This window comes from Arachis stenosperma, chromosome 3 (genome assembly GCF_014773155.1).
Source record: "Arachis stenosperma cultivar V10309 chromosome 3, arast.V10309.gnm1.PFL2, whole genome shotgun sequence".
NCBI lineage: Eukaryota > Viridiplantae > Streptophyta > Magnoliopsida > Fabales > Fabaceae > Arachis > Arachis stenosperma.
Window position 1 is genome coordinate 129,312,886 of NC_080379.1, and position 6,755 is coordinate 129,319,640.

Consider the following 6,755-nt stretch of genomic DNA (forward strand, 5'->3'; position numbering starts at 1 on the left):
GGCACATTCCTGGCGCTCAGCGCCAGAATGTTGCTTGTTTCTGGCGTTCAGCGCCAGATTCATGCTCTGTTCTGGCGTTGAACGCCAGCCAGATGCTTCTTATTGGCGTTGAACGCCAGCCTGTGCTTCCTCCAGGGTGTGATTTTTCTTCTGCTGTTTTTGATTCTGTTTTTAATTTTTATATTTTTTTCGTGACTCCTCATGATCATGTACCTAATAAGACACAAAATAACAATAAAATAAAATAAAAATTAGATAAATAAAATTGGGTTACCTCCCAACAAGCGCTTCTTTAATGTCAATAGCTTGACAGTGGCACTCATGGAGCCACAAGGTGATCAGGTCAATGTTGTATAGTCCCAACACCAAACTTAGAGTTTGGATATGGGGTCTTAACACCAAACTTAGAGTTTGGTTGTGGCCTCCCAACACCAAACTTAGAGTTTGATTGTGGGGGCTCTTCTTGACTCTGAACTGAGAGAAGCTCTTCATGCTTGCTCTCTTTTGTCTCAGAGGGATGGCCATGTGCCTTAAACACAAGGTAGTCCCCATTCAATTGAAGGACTAATTCTCCTCTGTTGACATCTATCACAGCTCCTGCTGTGGCTAGGAAAGGTCTTCCAAGGATGATGCAATCATCCTCTTCCTTCCTAGTGTCTAAGATTATGAAATCAGCTGGGATGTAAAGGCCTTCAACCTTTACTAGCACGTCCTCTACTAATCCATAAGCTTGTCTCAATGACTTGTCTGCCAATTGTAATGAGAACAGGGCAGGTTGTACCTCAATGATCCCTAGCTTCTCCATTACAGAGAGTGGCATAAGATTTATCCCTGACCCCAGATCACACAGAGCTTTTTCAAAGGTCATGGTGCCTATGGTACAAGGTATTAAGAACTTGCCAGGATCTTGTTTCTTTTGAGGTAAAATTTGCTGAATCCAGGTATCCAGTTCACTAATGAGCAAGGGAGGTTCACTTTTCCAAGTCTCATTACCAAACAACTTGGCATTCAGCTTCATGATAGCTCCTAAATATTGAGCAACTTGCTCTCCAGTCACATCTTCATCCTCTTCAGAGGAAGAATAGTCTTCAGAGCTCATGAATGGCAGAAGGAGATTTAATGGAATCTCTATGGTCTCTATATGAGCCTCAGATTCCTTTGGATCCTTAATAAGAAACTCCTTCTTGCTTGAGGGACGTCCCAGGAGGTCTTCCTCACTAGGATTTTTGTCCTCCTCCTCCCTTGTGCATTCGGCCATATTGATTATATCAATGGCCTTGCACTCTCCTTTTGGATTCTCTTCTGTATTGCTTGGGAGAATACTGGGAGGAGTTTCAATGACTTTCTTACTCAACTGGCCCACTTGTGCCTCCAGATTTCTAATGGAGGATCTTGTTTCACTCATGAAACTGAAAGTGGCCTTTGACAGATCAGAGACTAGATTGGCTAAATTAGAGGTGTTTTGTTCAGAATTCTCTGTCTGTTGCTGAGAAGATGATGGAAAAGGCCTGCCATTGCTCAGCCTATTGCGTCCACCATTGTTAAAGCCTTGTTGAGGCTTTTGTTGATCCTTCCATGAGAAATTTGGATGATTTCTCCATGATGAGTTATAGGTGTTTCCATAACGTTCACCCATGTAATTAACCTCTGCCATGGCAGGGTTCTCAGGATCATAAGCTTCTTCAGAAGCTGCCTCTTTAGTACTGTTGGATGCATGTTGCCATCCATTCAGATTTTGAGAGATCATGTTGACCTGTTGAGTCAACACTTTGTTCTGAGCCAATATGGCATTCAGAGCATCAATTTCAAGAACTCCTTTCTTCTGAGGTATCCCATTATTCACGGAATTCCTCTCAGAAGTGTACATGAATTGGTTGTTTGCAACCATGTCAATGAGTTCTTGAGCCTCTTCAGGCGTTTTCTTTAGGTGAATAGATCCACCTGCAGAATGGTCCAATGACATTTTCGAAAATTCAGATAGACCATAATAGAATATATCTAATATGGTCCATTCTGAAAACATGTCAGATGGACACCTTTTGGTCAACTGCTTGTATCTTTCCCAAGCTTCATAGAGGGATTCACCATCTTTTTGTTTGAAGGTTTGAACATCCACTCTCAGCTTGCTCAGCTTTTGAGGAGGAAAGAATTTATCCAAGAAGGCAGTGACCAGCTTATCCCAAGAGTCCAGGCTATCCTTAGGTTGTGAATCCAACCATATTCTAGCCCTGTCTCTTACAGCAAAAGGGAAAAGCATGAGTCTGTAGACTTCTGGATCAACTCCATTTGTCTTTACAGTCTCACAGATCTGCAAGAACTCAGTTAAAAACTGGTAAGGATCTTCAGATGGAAGTCCATAAAACTTGCAGTTCTGTTGCATTAAAGCAACTAGCTGAGGTTTTAGCTCAAAGTTGTTGGCTCCAATGGCAGGAATGGAGATGCTTCTTCCATCAAATTTGGACGTTGGCTTTGTGAAGTCACCAAGCATTCTCCTTGCATTATTATTATTTTCGGCTGCCATCTCCTTCTCTTGTTCAAAAATTTCTGAAAGGTTATTTCTGGATTGTTGTAATCTAGTTTCTCTTAGTTTCCTTTTCAGAGTCCTTTCGGGTTCAGGATCAATTTCAACAAGAGTGCCTTTTTCCCTGTTCCTGCTCATATGAAAGAGAAGAAAACAAGAAAAAAAGAGGAATCCTCTATGTCACAGTATAGAGATTCCTTTGTGTTAGTAGAAGATGAAAAAGAGGGGAAGAATGTAGAAGAGTGGGTTCGGATATTTGGATGGAGAAAGGTGAAGAGAAGTGTTAGTAATTAAATAATTAAATAGAATAAGAAAAGAGAGGGAGAATTTCGAAAATAATTTTAAAAAGGGGTTAGTAATTTTCGAAAATTAGAGATAAAATGTAATTGAAATTAAAATTTAAAACAATTAAAAAGAATTTTTGAAAAGGAGATGAGATATTTTTGAAAATTAAAGAGAGAAAAGTGGTTAGTTGATTTTGAAAAGATAAGAAACAAACAAAAAGTCAAATAGTTAGTTGAAAAAGATATTAAAATCAAATTTGAAAAAGATAAGAAGATAAGAAGTTAGATAAGATATTTTGAAATCAAATTTTGAAAAAGATAAAATTTTGAAAAGGATAAGATAAAAAGATAAGATAAAAATTTTAAGAAAAAGATATTTTGAAAAAGATTTAATTTTTTTAAAATGGCTTAACTAACAAGAAACTACAAGATAAGATTCTAGAATTCAAAGATTGAATCTTTCTTAACAAGAAAGTAACAAACTTCAAATTTTTGAATCAATCACATTAATTGTTAGCATATTTTCGAAAATATGATATAAAAGATAAGAAAAGGATTTTAAAAAATAATTTTTTAAAATTTTCGAAAATAAGAGAAAAAAATGGAAAAGATATGATTTTTGAAAAAGATTTTGAAAAGATAAGATTTTTAAAATTGAAAATTTGACTTGACTTGTAAAAAACAACTAATTTTGAAAATTTTTGACTAAGTCAACTCAAATTTTCGAAAATTTGGAGAGAAAAAAGGAAAAGATATATTTTTTATTTTTGAATTTTTAATTATGAGAGAGAAAAACACAAACATGACCCAAAACATGAAAATTTTGGATCAAACACTTAATGCATGCAAGAACACTATGAATATCAAGATGAACACCAAGAACACTACGAAGATCATGATGAACATCAAGAACATAATTTTGAAAAATTTTTGATGCAAAGAAAACATGCAAGACACCAAACTTAGAAATCTTTAATGCATGGACTCTAACGAACAAAAAATGCATATGAAAAACAACAAACAACACAAAGCAAGAAAACATCAAGATCAAACAAGAAGACTTGTCAAGAACAACTTGAAGATCATGAAGAACACTATGAATGCATGGATTTTTCGAAAAATGCAAGAAAAATTTTGTAGCATGCAATTGACACCAAACTTAAAATTGACTCAAAACTCAGACATGAAACACAAAATATTTTTGAATTTTATGACTTTATTAATTTTTTTGGATTTTTATTAATTTTTTCGAAAATAAAGTTTGGAAAAACGAAAAATAAAAGAAAAATTTTGAAAAAGATTTTTGAAAAGAAAATTACCTAATCTGAGCAACAAGATGAACCGTCAGTTGTCCATACTCGAACAATCCCCGGCAACGGCGCCAAAAACTTGGTGGACGAAATTGAGATTCCTTTGTTATTGTATTTTGTATAATTCATTGCTTTTTCAACTATGTGTGGACACAACTCCATTCAACTTAACCAGCAAGTGTACTGGGTCATCCAAGTAATACCTTACGTGAGTAAGGGTCGATCCCACAGAGATTGTTGGTATGAAGCAAGCTATGGTCACCTTGTAAATCTTAGTTAGGCCGATTAAATGGTTATGGATTTCGAAAATAAATAATAAATAGAAAATAAAAAGGGATAGAAATACTTATGTAAATCAATAGTGGGAATTTCAGATAGGCGTGTGGAGATGCTAGAATCCTTTTGAATCTCTACTTTCTTATTGATTTCATCCAATCCTTCTTACTCCTTTCCATTGATGATGTATGTAGGGCATCACCATCATCAATGGCTACTTTTAATCCTCTCGGAAAAATGGTCCTATGCGCTGTCACTGCACGGCTAATCGTCTGGAGGCATCACCCTTGTTGATAGCTACATCCCATCCTCTCAGTGAAAATGGTCCAAATGCTCTGTCACAGCACGACTAATCATCTGTCGGTTCTCAATCAGGTTGGAATAGAATCCCTTGATTCTTTTGCGTTTGTCATCACGCCCAGCCTTCAGGAGTTTGAAGCTCGTCACAGTCATTCAATACTGGAATCCTACTCGGAATACCACAGACAAGGTTAGACTTTCCGGATTCCCGGGATCCTACTCGGAATACCACAGACAAGGTTAGACTTTCCGGATCCCCATGAATGCCGCCATCCATCTAGCTTATACCACGAAGATTCTGTTGGGGAATCTAAGAGATATGCGCCCGGCCTAAGGTAGAACGGAAGTGGTTGTCAGTCACGCGCGTTCATAGGTGAAAATGATGATGAGTGTCACGGATCATCACATTCATCAAGGTGTTATGCAACGTATATCTTGGAATAAGAATAAAAGAGAATTGAATAGAAAGTAATAGTAATTGTATTGAAACTTGAGGTACAACAGAGCTCCACACCCTTAATCTATGGTGTGCAGAAACTCCACCGTTGAAAATACATAAGTGAAAGGTTCAGGCATGGCCAAATGGCCAGCCCCCATGATCTGAGAATTAATCGTCCCCAGATGTTCCTTAGATCTAAAGTGATCAAAAGATGTCTAATACAATAGTTAAAAGTCCTATATATACTAGACTAGCTACTAGGGTTTACATGAGTAAGTAATTGATGCATAAATCCACTTCCGGGGCCCACTTGGTGTATGCTTGGGCTGAGCTTGATCTATCCACGAGCTGAGGCTTTTATTGGAGTTGAACTCCAAGTTATAACGTGTTTTGGGCGTTCAACTCTGGATCATGACGTGTTTCTGGCGTTTAACTCCAGACAGCAGCATGTACTTGGCGTTCAATGCCAAGTTACATCATCAATTTCCGAATAAAGTATGGACTATTATATATTGCTGGAAAGCTCTGGATGTCTACTTTCGAACGCCGTTAAGAGCACGCCATTTGGAGTTCTGTAGCTCTAGAAAATCTATTTCGAGTGTAGGGAGGTCAGATTCCAACAGCATCAGCAGTCCTTTTGTCAGCCTTCTTTTAGAGTTTTGCTCAAGTCCCTCAATTTCAGCCAGAAATTACCTGAAATCACAGAAAAACACACAAACTCATAGTAAAGTCCAGAAATGTGAATTTAACATAAAAACTAATGAAAACATCCCTAAAAGTAGCTTGAACTTACTAAAAACTACCTAAAAACAATGCCAAAAAGCGTATAAATTATCCGCTCATCAATATCCTAATTTATTGGTGCTAGGGAAGAGAATTTACCTCTGGAAGTCAGGTACTGACCGACCTCCCCACACTTAAGGCTTTGCACCGTCCTCGGTGCCATCTGTCAGGAACAATGGTGGGCTGGTGGCAGTGTCTCCACAGTCGGGGCCGTGACGGCTCCCTGTGCTGGTGAAGGACGTGGAGTCCGGGGTGTCTGAGTATCTGCAATCTCCTCGAAGCAGCTCCCTGAGGTGTTTGAATCAGCGTTGGTTGCGGCGCTCACGGAGCTTTGCTTTCTTTTCATGTTGGTCCAACCGCTTCAGTATCTGATGCAGCAGTTGACTGGTAGATGGTGGAGGAGCTGCAGCATCCTCTGTGGACTGGCTGGTAGTGGCAAGTTGTGGCCTGAGATATTTCCCATTAGGAACATATTGATCATCCCGTGGAAGAATGGCTTTGGTGTCCCCAGCTCTGTAGGATACTCCGGCTGCTGAGATGAGATCAGAGACCAATGCGGGAAAAGGTAGGTTGCCCGCGATCTGCACATGTTTCATGGCATTCTGGATATGTCGCGGTAAATTGAGAGGCTGGTCTGTGAGGATGCACCATAGTAGAACGGCCATGTCTGCGGTGAAGGAGGACTCATGATTACTCGGGAAGACGTAATGGGACATGATCTGTGCCCATACGTGAGCCTCTAAGGTAAGGGCGGAAGCCGAGATTCCCTTAGGACGGGAACGATGGTATCCGAAGATCCATTTGCTGCCAGGGCGAGCAATAACTCTGAGAACAGCGTCCCA

General features: G+C 39.0%; 1 non-coding gene across 1 annotated transcript; it reads left to right on the forward strand.

The window, feature by feature from the left end:
* The first annotated feature begins 2,021 nt into the window (after positions 1-2,021).
* LOC130972253 (small nucleolar RNA R71) lies at positions 2,022-2,125 on the forward strand. Its single transcript, XR_009083444.1, has one exon. It is a non-coding gene; the product is annotated as a small nucleolar RNA R71 (small nucleolar RNA).
* The last annotated feature ends 4,630 nt before the right edge of the window (positions 2,126-6,755 follow it).